Source organism: Mercenaria mercenaria, chromosome 13, assembly GCF_021730395.1.
Source record: "Mercenaria mercenaria strain notata chromosome 13, MADL_Memer_1, whole genome shotgun sequence".
In the NCBI taxonomy this organism is placed as follows: Eukaryota; Metazoa; Mollusca; class Bivalvia; order Venerida; family Veneridae; genus Mercenaria; species Mercenaria mercenaria.
This window is the reverse complement of record NC_069373.1, coordinates 7,313,105-7,336,594: the sequence shown is the minus strand read 5'-3', so window position 1 is coordinate 7,336,594 and position 23,490 is coordinate 7,313,105.

Sequence of the window (23,490 nt, the reverse complement as noted above, 5' to 3'; positions counted from 1 at the left end):
TTTGCACTACATAAATTATGCGTAAAATTCATGTTATTAATACATCAGCTACCACACCAAATACAGGGACAACAACCAAAGATACTCATTTACATTTATTAGTCACACTTCAGATCTTTCGTACATTCGTTAAACTTTAAAGTCATCTTTTTCTTTACATTAGTTTATTTGACTTATCTTTTTAATTTCTCGCAATTTTCTCTTTTACAAAAGTCTGGATTAACTTAAATAAACGTCTTCTATAAATTGACATAAATATATCAATCTGGTTAGGTATGTTGAACTTGTTAATATCGATTATGCTCAATGAGAATCTACACTCTAGTACAACCCTGAATGATTTTTTTTCCTGATAATACTGTATGAATGCCTAAAACCTGCATCTTACAAATGTTTATGTTCATACTCCAGGTACCACAGGTACAACAGGAACATCAAGTACAGGTAATTTATTATGTTAAAATAAGTACACTAATTATTTATATTATTTATTCATTTTCATGTCAACATGACGCTGATTAAAATGTAGTAGTCAAGAGCTTCAGATTACAAAGTAAAGAAAAGCGGAAACTTCACAGATCGCCCAACACGACAAAAACGAAAATGTTGCAGGCTCGGTTTGATTGAGCCTGTTAATGGACGGTAGTGAAAATGTATGCTACCGTCCACGCCCTCTAGCCCCGGGTTGAGCCGAACTCAACATTTACACATGCTAAAAGTACAATAACCCTTTTAGAGACATCCGCAGATGTATTCAAACGGCTGTGAACAAAACTAAGTTTGTCACGAAAGTATTTCATACTCTATCTTGTGTTCAAAATGGATAGAATACATAAACATTTATCTATTTATTCAAATTTGCTTTTTCATATATAAATAAAATATTGAATTAAGAATTGAAGAAATTTTAATAACTTCTGACGTCTACTTTGCAACAGAGCCCATGAGGGTGAGGAATGATCCAGGAATCTCTCACATGGTATTTGAATAATTCCATTGAAATTCTCTTTTAAAGATACAATGGAACTCTAATAAGATATTTTACTCAAATGTTGTGTCGAATAAAGTATGTATCCTAAGAATCTAAGTGTGACAAATTGCTAGGTTTATTGCCACGATATTTGCTATGACTCAGGTCCAAACGTAACATAAACGCCGAATAATTAATAAGAATTACTACCAAATATTTATTGAAATAAATGATGTTATGTAAAGCTTCAATATCATCTTTCTTAAAATATTGTAAATGAGTTCATTTATGATCTAACTTTTCAATTTCTCACACACTGGCCTTTATTATAAAGTGAACAATTCAAATTAACATCTTAAAATAATTGACATGTTAAATCTAGTGTCATGTTTAAACAAAAGAAATTGTGTTCATCTGATATCACTGTATACTTGGAAATGAGTCAGTAATGTTTACGAGATCATTCACAAAACCTTGTTGATGTGGACTGTATTTCATGGTGTTCATTTTCTAATAATAGTGAGCGTGTGTTTCTCCACTGAACTTCAAAACAGAATATATGCGTAAACCTTGAATCTTACAAATGTATATTTTTATACTTCAGGTACACCGGGTACAACAGGGACATCAACTACAGGTATTTATGTATATTAAATTTAGTAAAAGATTTATTTATTGTTTGTTGTCCATTTTCATATCAATATGGTGTTGATCGAAATCCAGACCTCAAGAGTTTGCATTTCCAAATTAAATTTGTCACTAAATTAACTTGTATAGTTTATGAATATTTCCTTTGGAAAATCTTTTTTACAGAAATAATGATGCCCTAATCAGATATTTGACTCAAGTAGTGTGTCGAATTAAGTATTTTTTCCTGATAAATCTATTCCTCTATTGTTTTCAAAGTTTTATATGTACGTAAACTATGCTTAAAATTCATGTTATTCATATATCAGCTACCACACCTAATACAGGGACAACAACCAAAGATACACATGTACATTTTTACTCACACTTCAGATTTTCATACATTCGTTAAATTTTAAAATCATCTTTCTTGGTATTTTACATTAGTTGATTTATGACCTATGTTTTCAATTTCTCGCAATGTTCGCTTTCATCAAAATCAGAAACAAATTAACTAAACGTCTTATATAAGTTGAAATATGTTTAGGAATGTTGAATTTGTTAATATTGGTTATGCTCTAGCTGAAGTACACATCTGGTACAATGCTTAATGAAAAAAAATCTGATTGCATCGTATGCATACCTAAACCATGCATCGTACAAATCTTTAGGTTTATACTCCGGGTACCCCGAGTACAATAGGGACACTAAGTACAGGTTATTCAGTATATTAAAATAAGTACACTGTTTATTTTTTTATTTTAGTTATTCATTTCCATGTTAATATGACGCTGATTGAAATACGTTTGTCAAGAGCTTTGGATTACCAAACTAAAATAAAATTTGTCATGAAAGTATTTCAGACTGAATCTTGTGTTCACAATGGATATAAGACATCAACAATTACCTATTCATTCATTATTGCTGTTTCTTATATAAATAAAATGTTAAATTTACAATTGAAGAAATTTTAATAGCGTTTGACGTCTATTTTGTAATGGAGCCGATGAGGGAAAGGAAAATTCGAGAAATCTCTTACATAGTTTATGAATATTTCCATTGAAATTCTCTTTTACAGAAATAATGAGGTCTTAAACAAAGATATTTGACTCAAGATAATCGATGTTTTTTTTCTGTTGTTTTTAACGTTTTATATGTACGTAAACTATGCGTGAAATTCATGGTACGACACCAAATACAGGGACAACAACCAAAGATACTCATGTACATTTATTAGTTACACTGAAGATTTTTCGTATATTCGTTCAAGTTTAAAATCATCTTTTTTACATTAGTTTATTGATGACTTATCTTTTCAATTTTTTGCAATTTTCGCTTTTATGAAAATCTGAATTAACTTAATTAAACGTCTTCTATAGATTAACATAAACATATCAATCTGTTTAGATATGTTGAACTTGTTAATTTTTTTCTGATAATACTGTATGAATGCCTAAACGCTGCATTTTACAAATGTTTATGTTCATACTCCAGGTACCACAGGTACAACAGGGACATCAAGTACAGGTAATTTATTATATTAAAATAAGTACACTAATTATTTATTTTACTTATTCATTTTCATGTTAACATGACCCAGTTAAAATGCAGTAATCAAGAGCTTTGGATTAATAAACTAAATTTGTCACGAAAGTATTCCATACTGTATCTTGTGTTCAAAATGCATAGAATATATAAACATTTACATTTTATTTGATGACTCATGTCCATACGTAACTGAAACCCCGAAATATTAATAAGAATTACTATTAAATACTTTTTGATATAAATGATGTTATGTTAAGATTCAGTATCCATAAGGGAAAATTAGACCCATCGTGAAAATCACCACAAAAGCCGATAATATGTTTGGCCAGGTAAATCGGCTGTCGGTACTGTTCGCTAGTTTTCGGCCTACTCCAAATTTCAGGCCGATGTCTAACCCTTCTTCGCCAATGTACCGTTACATTAATACTTTTGATCATATGGATTTAGGGATATTGTTAAGTCTAATTTACAGTGATTGCAAAGATAGATTAGAAAATAGAAACCTAAATGGTAGTTGGTGGTTTAATTAGAATACCATTTATAATGGTGTTCTCAACAAACACATTATTATAAAACCAAACAATGACTTTCCAAAAGAAATTTCAACTTTCTTGCAATCAGATGGAAACTCGCTTTTGTAATACTTTCTTTGATGTTCATGATTATGAAATAAAGATTTTAAGTAGTTTTTATGTAATCAAATAACTGCACATTTATTATTATGTGTCCAACTAGCTTTTTTCAATAGAATCTAATGCCAGCTCGAAGATCGGAATTCAACTTCATAACTTATCGAATTTTGATCCTAAGCTACACCTGAAGATCGAAAAACGTCAAATTTCAAAATAGTTTTTAATTTCGGGCCAGCTCAATAATCGAAATTTATAATATTCCAAAAGCCAAATTTCGATCTCGTATTGAATGAACAGCCTGTCCCAAGATTGATATTGAAATGAAAAAGTCAAATATCGAGCAAGCAATTAATGTCAAGCTATCTCGAAAATCGTACTTCAAATTTTGAAAAGCTGAATTTCAGTATAATACTGAAACTGCGATCTGCTGAAGAGTCAAAGATTAAAAATCTTGCAAGATCGGATATATCGAAATTCAAGTTTTTATGCCCCCGGCATCTACTGATGCGGGAGGCATATAGTGATTGTCCTGTCCGTCCGTTCGTTCGCCCGTCCGTTCGTTCGTTCGTTCGTTCGTTCGTCCGTTCGTCCGTCCGTACGAGGTTAACCAACTGGGACCGTTTCGTCTAGCATCTTACTAGAATGACTTGATACTAATGCAGATGTAACCTGTGACCATTTCTCATCTTCAGACATCACCTGACCTCAGTTTGACCTTGACCTTGAACTTGACCTCGTTTTGGACTTAGGTTGCTTTGTATCGACAAGGATGCCACCGGGGGCACCAAGCGTTTATTGACCACAGCTCCTTGTTAAAAATCTAAATAGATTATTCCCGGTATTATATTTCAAGCCTGCTCGAATTTTCAAAGCAGTCGAATTTAAAACTGGTATTGAATGTGAAACTATCTTTTAAACAGCAGCTTCCTGGATTCCTAGAAAAACCAGTACTGGTGTCATATGAGAAGTCATGGTTGTGACCCCTTTGGTGCTCGAACCCACGACCCCTGGGTTGAGCGACCGACACATTATCCACTGGACGTCCACTCCTCTCAAAATATTTGAATTTCGGTCATCCTGCTGGATCTAATTTCAATTCTGCCTCGAAATTCGACGAATTCTTTTTATTTTAATTTCGATTTCCGAGTCTGTGCGAAATTCAATGTAAGCGAAATTCAACATCATCCTTTCAAAATTTGAATTTTGATTTTCTACTTCTAACTTGCCCAAAATATGCCGCCTCAAATTTCAACGTTTCTTTTTTAAATTTTGAACTTCGATCCTCAGGCTGTTTAAAATTGACTATTGGCTGTAAACAAATCATATTATGGAGCGTCCACTAATTTATAAATCCGTACATGTGTGCTGTTAAGCGGGTGAGAAGATATCAGTCTTTACCGTTAAGGAGCTTAAATTCCGTAAGAATTGACGGAAACATACGAGAATGTTCGAGTCTTTCTGATAAGGAAAAAAAACCTATACTCATCTGCAAAATGCTTAAAAAAGACAATTTTCTTCTTCACCTAGAAAACTTAAATTAATATGAAGCAATAGCTAAATGAATACAGATTACTAAGTCGTTTGAAAAGGTCTTTAAGCGCACATAAGAATCTATTTATTCTTTGTTAAACAGAAGAAATTTCAGCAAATTATCCATATTTTACTATGTTTCTAATTGTAGATAGACAGACATAAAGTATATGCAAAAAAACCCCATTTTCTTTTAAATTCATTTTAAAAATAAAACATTCATAAGAAAGACAATGCATTGAATATTATCACATCGTTTGCAAAGCTAAAATACCCATAATACTTTTTCCATGAATTTAAATAAAGTAAAGGGCTCCTTCTTTGCGCTATATAAAATATTTTCACTCGTGTGAAAAATCGATGGGTCTAATTTTCCTAAAATGATTTTTCTTTCCTTTGTACATGAGTTCATTTATGATCTAACTATTCAGTTTCTCACAAACTCGCTTTTATTATGAAATGAACAATTCAAATTAACGTCTTAAACGAATTGACATTAAATGTCAATTCTGTTTAGATATGTTGAATTTTTTAACTCTAGTGTCATGTTTAAACAGAATAAATTGTATTCATTTGATATCACTTTATATTTGGAAATGAGTCAGTAATGTTTACGAGATCATTCACAAAACCTTGTTGATGTGGACCGTATTTCTTGGTGTTCATTTTCTAATGATAGTAAGCGTATTTCTCCACTGAACTTCAAAACAGACTATATGCATAAATCTTGAATCTTACAAATGTATATTTTATACTTTAGGTACACCGGGTACAACAGGGACATCAACTACAGGTATTTATGTATATTAAATTTCGAAAAAGATTTTTTTTTTCATTTTCATGTCAACATGGCGCTAATCGAAATCCAATCCTCGAGAGCTTTGCATTACCAAATTGAATTTGTCACTAAATTAACTTAAATTGTAAATGAATATTTGCTTTGGAAATTTATCTTTTACAGAAATAATGAGGCCCTATAAGACATTTGATTCAAGTCTCGTGTCGAATGAAGTTGAAAATTCTTTTTTACAGAAATAATAAAGCCCTAATTTAACGAATAAATGCAAAGGACTGTTACAGTCGAGAGCTATAAGAATCTAAGTATGACAAATTTCTAGGACTATTGCCATGATCTCAAATTCATGTTATTTATACATCAGCTGCCACAACTAATATAGCAACCACGTATATAATTATTAGTCATGCTTCAGTTTTTTTCATACATCAGTTTGAAACATTGACGTTAAATTTCAAAGTCATTTTCTTTCTTTCGTACATAAGTTGCTTTATGACTTTTTTTTCAATTTCTAGCAAATTTCGCTTTTATCAAATTTACGTCTTGAATATATCAACATAAAAATGAAAAATTCTGTTAAAGTATGTTGAATGTGTTAATAATGGTTATGCTCAAGCATAAACAACAACTCTAGCACTATGCTGAATCTAAAGAAATTATATTCTTGTCAAAGCACTGTTTCGATGAAAAATCGGTCAGTAATATGTACGGGCTTATTCACAAAATATTTTTTATGTGAACTTTATTTAAGGGTTTTCATTATCTTGTTTTTGATAAGTGTGTTTCTCCATTAAACTTGAAAACTATATATATGCCTAAACCCTGTAACTTTTAATTGCTTATGTTCATACACCAGGTACCCCGGGTACAACAGGGGCATCTAGTGCAGGTAATTTATTATATTAAAATAAGTACAAGATTTATTTAGTTTTAGTTATTAAGTTTCATGTTCATATGACTCTAATCTAGATGCAAGAGCGTTGGGTAACCTAACTGAGAAAATTGAAATCAACATTTTATAGCTTTTTTATTTTTCCTTGCTGTTTTGATGAATGGTATGTTGATACTAAATAAATTTATCTGTATTAAAGTCTGTTGCAATTCTACATATACTGGTTTCCCAGTAGTTTCCGGACCCAAGTAGTTTTCCGGACCTTTTACATTTCGTGCTGCATACACTTTACGCCGTCGTAAAGCATCTGGGTAACAATATCGTATCATGTAGACTTCTGTTGCCTCTACATAGCAGCGAAAACCTAGCATTACCGAACGTATTTATTATTTGAATATCCCGGTTGTTTTAACTTACTTCGATGTAATGTTTACACAAGAGATTGTCAACTGCGGGGGAATTCATGTTACAGTGCGCATGCGCAGAAATTGAGGCCCATTGAAGGTAAACATCAGTCATTTGATGCTCTTATTTACAGACGATACAGTAAAAGCTTTCCGATAGTTATAAAATAAAACAATGAATGTCAGAAAAAATCGACCTATTCACTATACTACGGCATTAAATTATCGATAAAAAATAGGAACCAAAATAGGTAGAGATTTACCTACGGTACCGTCTATCAATCAAATGTACAGTGTCCATGCCCGAGTGGTCAAGGCGTTAGACTACCAATTTTGAAACTGGTCTTGTTCCATTTCTTTAAAAAAAAGCTGTTAATTATATTCAAAATTCTTAATTTTTTTTTGGTAATATTACCAGTCCGTTAAATATGTCCCGTCATTTTAGCGTGACGTTGCAAACGTCATTCAAACGTTATTAGACGTAACTGTAATGAGCGTATTATAAATCTAGTATTTGTTAATTTTTTTAAATATACTTTTCAAATCGTCATCACGCCTTAGAATTATGTTTTAATTTTGAATATATATAACGAAATCGGAAATGTTTGCTTTTACAGAGAGGTTACAACTGTTACAATGAAAGGTCAGGAAAACTACTCGGACTAAATGAGTTTTTAATGGAATTAATTACCCCGTTTGAGGCCTCATCTACATTTGTGTTATGAACGCAAGTGTAATACGAATTCTGCATGGTGTAAACGAACAACCTAGCTTTTTTTCTGTGAAAAATTTATGTTTCTACTATGTTCTGTTTGAAAGTTACTCGCAAAAAATGACGATTTCGGTCCGGAAACTACTGGGAAACCGGTATGAGTCGAAAAGTTACAAATTGCTAGCGTCATTATAACTTTAGAACTGATGCTAGGCTTATATCCTTATCTTATGGATATTTATTTTCATACACCAGGTACCACGGGTACAACAGGGACAATAACTACAGGTATTTACGTACATAAAATTTAGTACACAATTCATTTGTTTTTAATTTTCTATTTTCATGTCAGTTCTGTCGGAACCTCTTTTCCCAATTTCTTTGATCAAGATCAAGTTTTAATATTTCTTTGATTTAACAGTTTCTATTATTACGTTGCAAATGACATCAACAACTTTCTGAACCCTTATTTTGTAGTTGCTCCATATATGATATTGCTTCAATAAACATTTTCAATGAAGCGTAATTTGATTTACCTTTCACTTGAAGCAAATGATATATAATGTCAGATCATTTTAAAACTGTGCTAGGAAAGTTATTATTTGTTTTGTTTCCATGATAATTTAATAAAAACAACCCTAAAACCTTTATATTATATTGAGCAAATACTGTTTGTGAAATGAGCCGAGCCATGAGAAAATCAACATAGTGGCTTTGCGACCAGCATGGATCCAGACCAGCCTGCGCATTCGCGCAGTCTGGTCAGGATCCATGCTGTTCGCTAATGGTTTCTCTAATAATAATTGTCTTTGAAAGCGAACAGCATGGATCCTGACCAGACTGCGCGGATGCGCAGGCTGGTCTGGATCCATGCTGGTCGCAAAGCCACTATGTTGGTTTTCCCATGGCGCGGCTCAAATATAAATATGTAACTGTAATGGACGACTCCAACATTAAGTGCGGCAAAATGGTAAGACAATATGAAGGATATGCTTTATTTGTAGCTCTAAGGACCTCAAATGGTTATCATTTTATTAAAAAATCTGTACAAGTTTTACCTGCGTCAAAGACATTCAGAAAGACACTTCATAACTGAGATACCTGAATCTACATTTTATAGCTTTTACATTTCCATGATCTTTTAATATAGTATTTAAGACTGTTGCAATCCTGAGTCTAAATGTTACATATTGCTAGCGTCATTAGAACTTCAGAACTGTAAACATGCCTAGATCCTGTATCTTGTGAACGTAATTTTTATACTCCAGATACCCCGGGTACAACAGGGACAATAACTACAGGTATTTATGTACATTAAATTGAGTAAATAATTCATTTATTATTAATTTTTTATTTTCATGTCAGTTCTGTAGGAACATTTCTTCCATTTTTTTTTCGATAAAGATCAATTTTATCAATATTTCCTTGATTTAACATCATCTATAAATACGTTGCAAATAAAGTCAAAATCTTTTTGAGAACAATGTTTAAAATACATTTGAATCAATATCTGTTTAACAGAAAATAAACTTGGAATCCGTTTACAACGTTCTCACTTACACTGCTTTCTGGTCATATAGAAACTCTTCCTTTGAAGCTGATTCATATATGATACTGATTCACTAAATGACAACTAATTCAGTGTTATGTTCAATGAAACGTTATTTGAATTCCCTTTCACTTGATGCAAATGATACAAAATGCAAAATATTTTTAGAATCTTTCTAGGAACGTTGTCATATCTTTTGCTTCAAAAATTATATAATAAAAACGGCCATAAACCTTAAAATCAAACTGGTCGAGTACTGATTACAGCATATGACTATGGAACGATAATATATTCCAACAATACGCGCGGTAAAATTGTAAGTCAGTATGAAGGATATGCTTTATTCGTAGATATAGCGACATCAGAATACTATCATTTTTTTCAGAAACCTGTGCAACATTTACTCGCGTCAAAGACATTCAGAAATGCGTTTGTTAACTGAGATATTTGAATCAAAATTTCATAACTTCATAATTCCATGATCTTTTGATGAATAGTTTTATTATATTAAATAAATTTGTCTGTATTAAAGACTGTTGCAATGCTGGACATAAGAGTCTAAATGCTACAAATTAGTAGCGTAATTAGAACTTCAAAAATGAATATATGCCTAAATTCTGTAACTAATGAATGTTTATTTTTATACTCTTTGAGAACACAATTCATTTTTTTATCAAATTGATCGAATACAGTTTGCGGCATATAAATATGTAACTGTAATGGACTCGAACGTTACGTGCGGTAATATTGTAAGACAGTTATGCTTTATTCGTAGTTATACGGACCTCAAATTGTTATCACTATTTTAAGAAACCTATGCAACATTTACTCGCGTCAAAGACATTCAGATAGATGTTTCTTAACTGAGATATTTGAGTCAAATTTATAGTTTTTTATATTTCCATGCTTTTTAATGAATATATAAAATGAATATGCATGTATTAAAGACTGTTGCAATCCTGGATATAAGAGTCTAAGTGTTACAAATTGTTAGCGTTATTAGAACTCCAGAACTGAATATATGTCTAAACCCTGTATCTTATGAATGTTTTTATTCATACACCAGGTACCACGGCTACAACAGGGACAATAACTACAGGTATTTACGTACATAAAATTTAGTACAAAATTATTTATTTTAATTTTTCATTTTCATGTCAGTTCTGTCGGAACCTGTTTTCTGAATTTATTCAATCAAGATAGGTTTTGAATATTTCCTTGATTTAACAGCTTCTATGATTACGTTTGAAATAACGTCAACAACATTCATTCTGAGAACGATGTTTTAAATACCTTTAAATCAATGACAGTTTAACAGAAAATAAACTTGAATTACTCTAACAACCGAATATCTTCCTTTGAAGTTGATTCATATAAGTTACTGCTTCACCAACTGACAACTAATTCATTGCTTTTTTCGTTGTAACGTTTCTTGAATTACCTTTCCCTAGATGGAAATGATATAAAAGGTAAAAGAATTTTAGAACAGTCTAGAAACGTTGTCATATCTAATGCTCCAATGATCGTATAGTAATAATGGCCTAAAAACCTTTATATCAATTTGATCAGTTACTGTTTCTGGCATATTAATATGTAACTGTAATGGACTCGAAAGTTACGTGCAGTAAGACTGTAAGACTGTATGAAGAATATACTTTTTTCCTAGCTCCACGGACCTCAAACTGTTATCATTATTATCAAAAACTTTTGCAACATTTACTCGCGTCAAAGACATTCAGAAAGACGTTTCTCAACTGAGATATTTGAATCAATTATTTCTAGCATTTTATATTTCCATGCTAATTTAATGATAGTATTATTATATCAAATAAATTTGCCTGTATTAAAGACTGTTGCAATCCTGGATATAAGGCTTAAATCCCGTATCTTATTAATATATATTTTCATACTCCAGGTACCCCGGGTACAACAGGGACAACAACTACAGGTATTTACGCACATTAAGTTTAGTACAAGATTTATATTTTATTTTTCATTTTTATGTCTGTTCTGTCGGAAGATCAGTTATTTTTTCAATATTTCCTTGATGTAACAGAGTCTATGAATACTTTGCAAATAACGTCAAAATATTCTGAGAACAATGTTTAAAATATCTTTGAATCAATACCAGTTTAACAGAAAATAAACTTGAATTACGCTTACAACGTTCTCACTTACACAGCTTTCATGTTATACAGAAACCTTCCCTTTGAATTTGATCCATATACGATATTGCTTCATTAAATCACATCTTATTCAGTGTATTTTTCGATGAAACATAATTGGAATTCTCTTTCACTTGAAGCACATGATATGAAATGTCGGATAATTTTAGAACCGTGCTAGGAAAGTTGTTATTTGTATTGATTCCATGATCATATAATAAAAACGGCCCTAAAACATTGATATCATATTGATCGAAAACTACTCGTGACATATAAATATGTATAATTTTTTTCAGATATCTGTACAACTTTTACTCGCGTCAAAGACATTCAAGAAGATGTTTAATTACTGAGATACTTGAATCAAAATTTTATAGATTTTATATTTCCATGCCTTTATAATGAATAGTAAATAAATTTTACTTGATCAAAGACTGCTGCAATCCTGGATATAAGAGTGTAATTGTTACAAATTACTAACGTCATTAGAATTTCAGAACAGAATATATGCCCAAATCCTGTATCTTATGAATGTTTATTTTCATACTCCAGGTACCCCGGGTACAACAGGGACAATAACTACAGGTATTTACATATATTAAATTTAGTACACAATTCATCCATCTTTTTGCAATATTTCATTTTCATGTCAATTCTTTCGGAACCTCTCTTACACATATTTTCAATCAAGATAATTTTTTTCCCCAATATTTCCTGGATTTAACATTCTCTAGAGATTCGTTGAAAAGAATATCATCAACTTTCTGATAAGGATGTTTGACATACTTTTGAATCAATAACACTGTAACAGAAAATAACCTTGAATTATTCTTACAACGTTCTCACTTACAATGATTTCTTTCCATACAGAAAGTCTTCCTTTGAAGTTGATTCATATATGACACTGATTCACTAAATGACAACTAATTCAGTGTTATTTTCGATTAAACATAAAATGTCAGATGATTGTAGAATCGTTCTAGGAAAGTTGTCATGTATATTGCTTCCATGATGATATAATAAAAACGGCCCTAAAACCTTAATATTATATTGATCGAATACTGTTTGTGACATATGTATATATAAATGTAATGGACTCCAACATTACGTGCGATAACATGTAAGACAGTATGAAGGATATGCTAAGATATTTGAATTTACATTTTATACCTATTTATATGTCTTTACTGTTTTAATACATAGTATTATTATATTAAATAAATTTGCCTGTATTAAAGTCTGTTGCATTCCAGAATATAAGAGTCTACGAGTTACAAATTGCTGGCGTAATTAAAACTTCAGTACTGAATATAGTCTTTAATCCTGTATCATATATTTTTTTCATACATCAGGTACCCCGGGTACAACAGGGACAACAACTTCAGGTATTTACGTACATAATATTTTGTACACAATTCATTTATTTTTAATTTTAAATTTTCATGTAAGTTCTGTCGAAACCTGTTTTCCAAGTTATTTCGATCAAGATCAGTTTTCAATATTCCCCTTGATTTAACAGATTTGAACAGAATTACCTTTCACTTGAAGCAAATGATTTAAAATGTCAGATAATTTTAGAACCATGCTAATAAAAACGGTCCTTAAACCTTTATATTATATTGATCGAATACTGTTTGTGACATATGTATATGTATGTAAATGTAATGGACACCAACATTACGTGCGATAACATTGTAAGACAGTATGAAGGATATGCTAAGATATTTGAATTTACATTTTATACCTATTTATATGTCTTTGCTGTTTTAATACATAGCATTATTATATTAAATAAATTTGCCTGTATTAAAGTCTGTTGCATTCCTGAATATAAGAGTGTAAGAGTTACAAATCGCTAGCGTTATTAAAACTTCAGTACTGAATATAGTCTTTAATCCTGTATCATATATTTTTATCGTACATCAGGTACCCCGGGTACAACAGGGACAACAACTACAGGTATTTACGTACATAATATTTTGTACACAATTCATTTATTTTTAATTTTAAATTTTCATGTAAGTTCTGTCGAAACCTGTTTTCCCAGTTATTTCGATCAAGATCAGTTTTCAATATTCCCCTTGATTTAACAGATTTGAACAGAATTACCTTTCACTTGAAGCAAATGATTTAAAATGTCAGATAATTTTAGAACCATGCTAGGAATGTTGTCATGTGTATTGCTTCCATGAACATATAATAAAAACGGCCCTGAAACTTTGATATCATATTGATCGAATACTGTTTTTTGACTGATAAATATGTAACTGTAATGGACTCCAACATAAAGTGCGGTATAATGGTAAGACAGTAAGAATGATATGCTTTATTTGTAGCTCTAAGGACGTCAAATGGTTATCATTTTTTCAGAAAGCTGTACATCTTTTACCTGCGACATAGACATTCAGAAAGACGGTTCATAACTGAGATATCTACATTTTATTTTTTTTTATATATTTCCACGATCTTTTAATGAGTAGTATTAATATGTCAAATAAATTTGCCTGTATTTAAGACTGTTGCAATCCTGGATATAAAAGTCTAAATGGTACAAATTGCTAGCGACATTAGAATTTCTGAACTGTATATATGCCTAAACCCTGTATCTCATGAACATTTTTATACTCCATTTATATAATTTATTTTTAATTTTTCATTTTCATATAAGTTCTTTCGGAACCTGTCTTCCCAATTTTTTCGATCATGATCAATTTTATCAATATTTCCTTGATTTAATTTCATCTATAAATACGTTGCAAATAACGTCAAACACTTTCTGAGAACGATGTTTGAAATATATTTGAATCAATAACTGTTTAACAGAAAATAAACGTAGATTACGTTTTCAACGTTCTCACTTACACTGCTTTCTTGTCATACAGAAACTCTTCCTTTGAAGTTGATTCATACATGATACTGATTCACTAAATGAAAACTAATTCAGTGTTATTTTCGATGAAACATAATTTGAATTACTTTTCATTTGATGCAAATAATATAAAATGTAAAATAATTTTAGAAACTGTAATATCTTGTGCTTCGATGCAATGGTCTTATAATAAAAACGGCTCTAAAACCTTTATATCAAGTTGATCGTTTGCAGTATCTGAATATATATGCCTAAACCCTGTATCTCATGAACATTTTTATACTCCATTTATATAATTATTTTTAATGTTTCATTTTCATATAAGTTCTTTCGGAACCTGTCTTCCCATTTTTTTCGATCAAGATCAATTTTATCAATATTTCCTTGATTTAATTTCATCTATAAATACGTTGCAAATAACGTCAAACACTTTCTAAGAACGATGTTTGAAATATATTTGAATCAATAACTGTTTAACAGAAAATAAACGTAGATTACGTTTTCAACGTTCTCACTTACACTGTTTTCTTGTCATACAGAAACTCTTCCTTTGAAGTTGATTCATACATGATACTGATTCACTAAATGACAACTATTTCAGTGTTATTTTCGATGAAACATAATTTGAATTACGTTTCATTTGATGCAAATGATATAAAATGTAAAATAATTTTAGAAACTGTAATATCTTGTGCTTCAATGGTCTTAAAATAAAAACGGCTCTAAAACCTTTATATCAAATTGATCGTTTGCAGTATCTGAATATATAACTGTAATATACTTGAACGTTACGTGCAGTAAAATTGTACCACAGTATGAAGGATATGCTTTATTCGTAGATAAAGCGATCTCAGATTATTTTCTCTTTTTTTCCAGAAAACTGTGTAAAATTTACACGCGTCCAAGACACTCAGAAAGACGTTTGTTAAATTAAATGTTTAAACCAACATTTCAAATCTTTTCATATTTCTATGCTCTTTTAATGAATAATATTATTATACCATGAAATCATTTAAATTCGTTGGCATGAAATTTCGCGCAAACGTGAAAAAGGACTGTTTCGCACGGGCTTTAATTCGCGCATTTTTAATTTTAGAAATGCAGAAATAAAATCAAAAAATAATAATAGCGCGGTCTTAAATTCGCGCATCGGTCCTAGCGCGAAATAGGCAAAAATTCGTCCTACGCGAACAAAAATGATTTCACAGTATTAAATAAATTTGCCTGTATTAAAGACTGTTGCAATGCTGGATATAAGAGTGTAAATGCTGAAATTGCTGGCCTTATAAGAACTTCAAAACTGAATATATGCCTAAATTCTGTAACTTATGAATGTTTATTTTCTTACTTTAGGAACCCCGGGTACAACAGGGACAATAACTACAGGTATTAATGTACATTAAATTGAGTACACAATTCATCTATTTTTTTGTATTTCATATTCAGGTCATGTAAACATAATTTGAATTACCTTTCACTTTATTAATGAAATGTCAGATGATTATAGAACAGGACTAGGAAAGTTGTCACGTGTATTGCTTCCATGATCATATGATCATATAAAATCGGCCCTAACACTTTTATATCAAATTGATTAAATACTGTTAGCGACATATGAATATATAACTGTAATGGACTCGAACGTTACGTGCGGTAAAATTGTAAGACAATTATGCTTTATTCGTAGCTATAATAAAAACGGCCCTAAAACCTTGATATCATATTGATCGAAAACTAATTGTGACATATAAATATGTATCATTTTTTTTCAGATATCTGTACAACTTTTACCCGCGTCAAAGACATTCAAGAAGATGCCTTTATAATGAATAGTATTATTACATTAAATAAATTTTACTTGATCAAAGACTGTTGCAATCCTGGATATAAGAGTGTAATTGTTACAAATTACTAACGTCATTAGAATTTCAGAACAGAATATATGCCCAAATCCTGTATCTTATGAATGTTTATTTTCATACTCCAGGTACCCCGGGTACAACAGGGACAATAACTACAGGTATTTACGTATATTAAATTTAGTACACAATTCATCCATCTTTTTGCAATATTTCATTTTCATGTCAATTCTTTCGGAACCTCTCTTACACATATTTTCAATCAAGAAAAGTTTTTTCCCCAAAAATTCCTGGATTTAACATTCTCTAGAGATTCGTTGAAAAAACATCATCAACTTTCTGAGAAGGATGTTTGTCACACTTTTGAATCAATAACACTGTAACAGAAAATAACCTTGAACTATTCTTACAACGATCTCACTTAAAATGATTTATTTCCATACAGAAAGTCTTCCTTTGAAGTTGATTCATACATGACACTGATTCGCGATATGACAACTAATTCAGTGTTATTTTCGATTAAATATAAAATGTCAGATGATTGTAGAATCGTTCTAGGAAAGTTGTCATGTATATTGCTTTCATGATCATATAATAAAAACGGCCCTGAAACCTTTATATTATATTGATCGAATACTGTTTGTGACATATGTAAATGTAATGGACTCCAACATTACGTGCGATAAAAATGTAAGACAGTATGAAGGATATGCTAAGATATTTGAATTTACATTTTATATTTTTTTTATATTTCTTTGCTGTTTTAATACATAGTATTATTATATCAAATAAATTTGCCTGTATTAAAGTCTGTTGCATTCCTGAATATAAGAGTGTAAGAGTTACAAATTGCTAGCGTAATTAAAACTTCAGTACTGAGTATAGTCTTTAATCCTGTATCATATATTTTTTCATACATCAGGTACCCCGGGTACAACAGGGACAACAACTACAGGTATTTACGTACATAATATTTTGTACACAATTCATTTATTTTTAATTTTTCATTTTCATGTAAGTTCTGTCGAAACCTGTTTTCCCAGTTATTTCGATCAAGATCAGTTTTCAATATTCCCCTTGATTTAACAGATTTGAACAGAATTACATTTCACTCGAAGCAAATGATTTAAAATGTCAGATAATTTTAGAACCATGCTAGGAAAGTTGTCATGTGTATTGCTTCCATGAACATATAATAAAAACGGCCCTAAAACTTTAATATCACATTGATCGAATACTGTTCTTTTGACTGATAAATATGTAACTGTAATGGACTCCAACATAAAGTGCGGTATAATGGTAAGACAGTAAGAATGATATGCTTTATTTGTAGCTCTAAGGACGTCAACTGGTTATCATTTTTTTTTCAGAAAGCTGTACATTTAATGAATAGTATTAATATGTCATATAAATTTGCCTGTATTTAAGACTGTTGCAAGGCTGGATATAAGAGTCTAAATGCTACAAATTAGTAGAGTCATTAGAACTTCAAGACTGAATATATGCCTTAATTCTGTAACTTATGAATGTTTATTTTTATACTCTAGGAACCCCGGGTACAACAGGGACCATAACTACAGGTATTAATGTACATTAAATTGAGTACACAATTCATGTTTTTTTTTTGTATTTCATTTTCAGGTCATGTAAACATAATATGGTTTACCTTTCACTTTATTAATGAAATGTCAGATGATTATAGAACAGTGATAGAAAAGTTGTCATGTGTATTGCTTCCATGATCATATGATAAAATCGGCCCTAACACCTTTATATTAAATTGATCGAAAACAGTTTGCGGCATATGAATATGTAACTGTAATGGACTCAAACGTTACGTGCGGTAATATTGTAAGACAGTTATGCTTTATTCGTAGTTATACGGACCTCAAATTGTTATCACTATTTTAAGAAACCTATGCAACATTTACCCGCGTCAAAGACGTTCAGATAGATGTTTCTTAACTGAGATATTTGAGTCAATTTTATAGCTTTTTTATATTTCCATGCTTTTTAATGAATGGTATTATTATATAAAATAAATATGCATGTATTAAAGACTGTTGCAATCCTGGATATAAGAGTCTAAGTGTTACAAATTGTTAGCGTTATTAGAACTTCAGAACTGAAATATATGTCTAAACCCTGTATCTTATGAATGTTTTTATTCATACTCCAGGTACTCCGGGTACAACAGGGACAATAACTACAGGTATTTACGTACATAAAATTTAGTACAAAATTCATTATTTTAATTTTTCATTTTCATGTCAGTTCTGTCGGAACCTGTTTTCTGAATTTATTCAATCAAGATCTGTCATGTAAACATAATTTGAATTACCTTTCACTTTATTAATGAAATGTCAGATGATTATAGAACAGGACTAGGAAAGTTGTCACGTGTATTGCTTCCATGATCATATAAATAATATAAAATCGGCCCTAACACCTTTATATCAAATTGATCGAATACTGTTAGCGGCATATGAATATATAACTGTAATGGACTCGAACGTTAAGTGCGGTAAAATTGTAAGACAGTTATGCTTTATTCGTAGCTATACGGACCTCAATCACTATTTTCAGATATCTTTGCAACATATATTATCAAAGACAATCAGATAGATGTTTCTTAACTGAGATATTAGAGTCAATTTTTATAGGTTTTTATATTTCCATGATTTTAATGAATAGTATTATTATATAAAATAAATATGCCTGTATTTAAGACTGGATATAAGAGACTAAGTGTTACAAATTGCAGACCTCATTAGTACTTCAGAACTGAACATATGCCTAAACCTTATATCTTATGAATGTTTTTATTCATACTCCAGGTACTCCGGGTACAACAGGGACAATAACTACAGGTATTTACTTACATTTAATTTAGCACAAATTTCATTGATTTTAAATTTTCATATCAGTTCTGTCGGAACCTGTTTTCTGAATTTATTCTATCAATATCTGTTTTGAAATTTTCCTTTATTTAACAGCTTTTATGAATACGTTTCAAATAACGTCATAACAGTTTAACAGAAACTGGAATTACGCTAACAACGTTCTCAGCTACACTGCTTTCATGTCATACTGAATATCTTCCTTTGAGTTGATGCATATAAGTTATTGCTTCACTAACTGACAACTAATTCATTGTTTTTTTCGATGTAACGTCTCTTGAATTACCTTTCCCTAGATGGAAATGATATAAAAGGTAACAGAATTTTAGAACAGTCTAGAAACGTTGTCATATCTAACGGTGTAATGATCGTGTAATAATAATGGCCTAACTTTATATCAGTTTGATCAATTACAGTTTCTGGCATGTTAATATGTAACTGTAATGGACTCGAACGTTCCGTGCGGTAAGATTGTAAGACTGTATGAACAATATACTTTCTTCCTAGCTCAACAGACCTCAGACCGTCATCATTATTATCAAAAACATTTGCAACATTTACTCGCGTCAAAGACATTCAGAAAGACGTTTCTCAACAGAAATATTTGAATCAATTATTTCTAGCATTTTATATTTCCATGCTTATTTAATGATATTATTATTATATAAAATAAATTTGCCTGTATTAAAGACTGTTGCAATCCTGGATATCAGGCTTAAATCCCGTGTCTTATTAATATATAATTTGATACTCCAGGTACCCCGGCTACAACAGGGACAACAACTACAGGTATTTACGCACATTAAATTTAGTACAAGATTCATTCATTTTTAATTTTTCATTTTTATGTCTGTTATGTCGGAAGATCTGTTATTTTTTCAATATTTCCTCGATGTAACAGAGTCTATGAATACATTGCAAATAACGTCAAAATATTCTGAGAACAATGTTTGAAATATCTTAGAATCAATACCAGTTTAACAGAAAATAAACTTGAATTACGCTTACAACGTTCTCACTTACACAACTCTCATGTTATACAGAAACCTTTCCTTTGAATTTGATCCATATATGATATTGCTTCACTAAATCACAACTTATTCAGTGTATTTTTCGATGAAACATAATTTGAATTACCTTTCACTTGAAGCACATGATATAAAATGTCAGATAATTTTAGAACCGTGCTAGGAAAGTTGTTATTTGTATTGATTCCATGATCATATAATAAAAACGGCCCTAAAACCTTGATATCATATTGATCGAAAACTGTTTGTGACATATAAATATGTATCATTTTTTTAGATATCTGTACAACTTTTACCCGCGTCAAAGACATTCAAGAAGACGCTTCATTACTGAGATATTTGAATCAAAATTTTATAGATTTTATATTTCCATGCCTTTATAATGAATAGTATTATTGCATTAAATTTTACTTGATCAAAGACTGTTGCAATCCTGGATATAAGTGTATAATTGTTACAAATTACTAACGTCATTAGAATTTCAGAACAGAATATATGCCCAAATCCTGTATCTTATGAATGTTTATTTTCATCCTCCAGGTACCCCGGGTACAACAGGGACAATAACTACAGGTATGTACGTACATTAAATTTAGTACACAATTCATTCATCTTTTTGCAATATTTCATTTTCATGTCAATTCTTTCGGAACCTCTCTTACACATATTTTCAATCAAGATAAGTTTTTTTTCCAATATTTCCTGGATTTAACATTCTCTAGAGATTCATTAAAAAGAACATCATCAACTTTCTGAGAAAGATGTTTGGTATACTTTTGAATCTATAATACTGTAACAGAAAATAACCTTGAATTATTCTTACAACGTTCTCACTTACAATGGTTTCTTTCCATACAGAAAGTCTTCCTTTGAAGTTGATTCATACATGACACTGATTCGCGATATGACAACTAATTCAGTGTTATTTTCGATTAAATATAAAATGTCAGATGAGTGTAGAATCGTTCTAGGAAAGTTGTCATGTATATTGCTTTCATGATCATATAATAAAAACGGCCCTAAAACCTTTATATTATATTGATCGAATACTGTTTGTGACATATGTAAATGTAATGGACTCCAACATTACGTGCGATAAAAATGTAAGACAGTATGAAGGATATGCTAAGATATTTGAATTTATATTTTATATTTTTTTTTATATTTCTTTGCTGTTTTAATACATAGTATTATTATATTAAATAAATTTGCCTGTATTAAAGTCTGTTGCATTCCTGAATATAAGAGTGTAAGAGTTACAAATTGCTAGCGTAATTAAAACTTCAGTACTGAGTATAGTCTTTAATCCTGTATCATATATTTTTTCATACATCAGGTACCCCGGGTACAACAGGGACAACAACTACAGGTATTTACGTACATAATATTTTGTACACAATTCATTTATTTTTAATTTTTCATTTTCATGTAAGTTCTGTCGAAACCTGTTTTCCAAGTTATTTCGATCAAGATCAGTTTTCAATATTCCCCTTGATTTAACAGATTTGAACAGAATTACCTTTCACTTGAAGCAAATGATTTAAAATGTCAGATAATTTTAGAACCATGCTAGGAATGTTGTTATGTGTATTGCTTCCATGAACATATAATAAAAACGGCCCTGAAACGTTAATATCATATTGATCGAATACTGTTTTTTTGACTGATGACTATGTAACTGTAATGGACTTCAACATAAAGTGCGGTATAATGGTAAGACAGTAAGAATGATATGCTTTATTTGTAGCTCTAAGGACGTCAACTGGTTATCATTTTTTTCAGAAAGCTGTACATTTAATGAATAGTATTAATATGTCATATAAATTTGCCTGTATTTAAGACTGTTGCAAGGCTGGATATAAGAGTCTAAATGCTACAAATTAGTAGAGTCATTAGAACTTCAAGACTGAATATATGCCTAAATTCTGTAACTTATGAATGTTTATTTTTATACTCTAGGAACCCCGGGTACAACAGGGACAATAACTACAGGTATTAATGTACATTAAATTGAGTACACAATTCATGTTTTTTTTTGTATTTCATTTTCAGGTCATGTAAACATAATATGGTTTACCTTTCACTTTATTAATGAAATGTCAGATGATTATAGAACAGTGATAGAAAAGTTGTCATGTGTATTGCTTCCATGATCATATGATAAAATCGGCCCTAACACCTTTATATTAAATTGATCGAAAACAGTTTGCGGCATATGAATATGTAACTGTAATGGACTCGAACGTTACGTGCGGTAATATTGTAAGACAGTTATGCTTTATTCGTAGTTATACTGACCTCAAATTGTTATCACTATTTTAAGAAACCTATGCAACATTTACCCGCGTCAAAGACGTTCAGATAGATGTTTCTTAACTGAGATATTTGAGTCAATTTTATAGCTTTTTTATATTTCAATGCTTTTTAATGAATGGTATTATTATATAAAATAAATATGCATGTATTAAAGACTGTTGCAATCCTGGATATAAGAGTCTAAGTGTTACAAATTGTTAGCGTTATTAGAACTTCAGAACTAAAATATATGTCTAAACCCTGTATCTTATGAATGTTTTTATTCATACTCCAGGTATTCCGGGTACAACAGGGACAATAACTACAGGTATTTACGTACATAAAATTTAGTACAAAATTCATTATTTTAATTTTTCATTTTCATGTCAGTTCTGTCGGAACCTGTTTTCTGAATTTATTCAATCAAGATCTGTCATGTAAACATAATTTGAATTACCTCTCACTTTATTAATGAAATGTCAGATGATTATAGAACAGTGCCAGGAAAGTTGTCACGTGTATTACTTCCATGATCATATAAATCATAACAAATCGGCCCTAACACCTTTATATCAAATTGATTGAATACTGTTAGCGGGATATGAATATATAACTGTAATGGACTCAAACGTTACGTGCGGTAAAGTTGTAAGACAGTTATGCTTTATTCGTAGCTATACGGACCTCAGTCACTATTTTCAGAAATATTTGCAA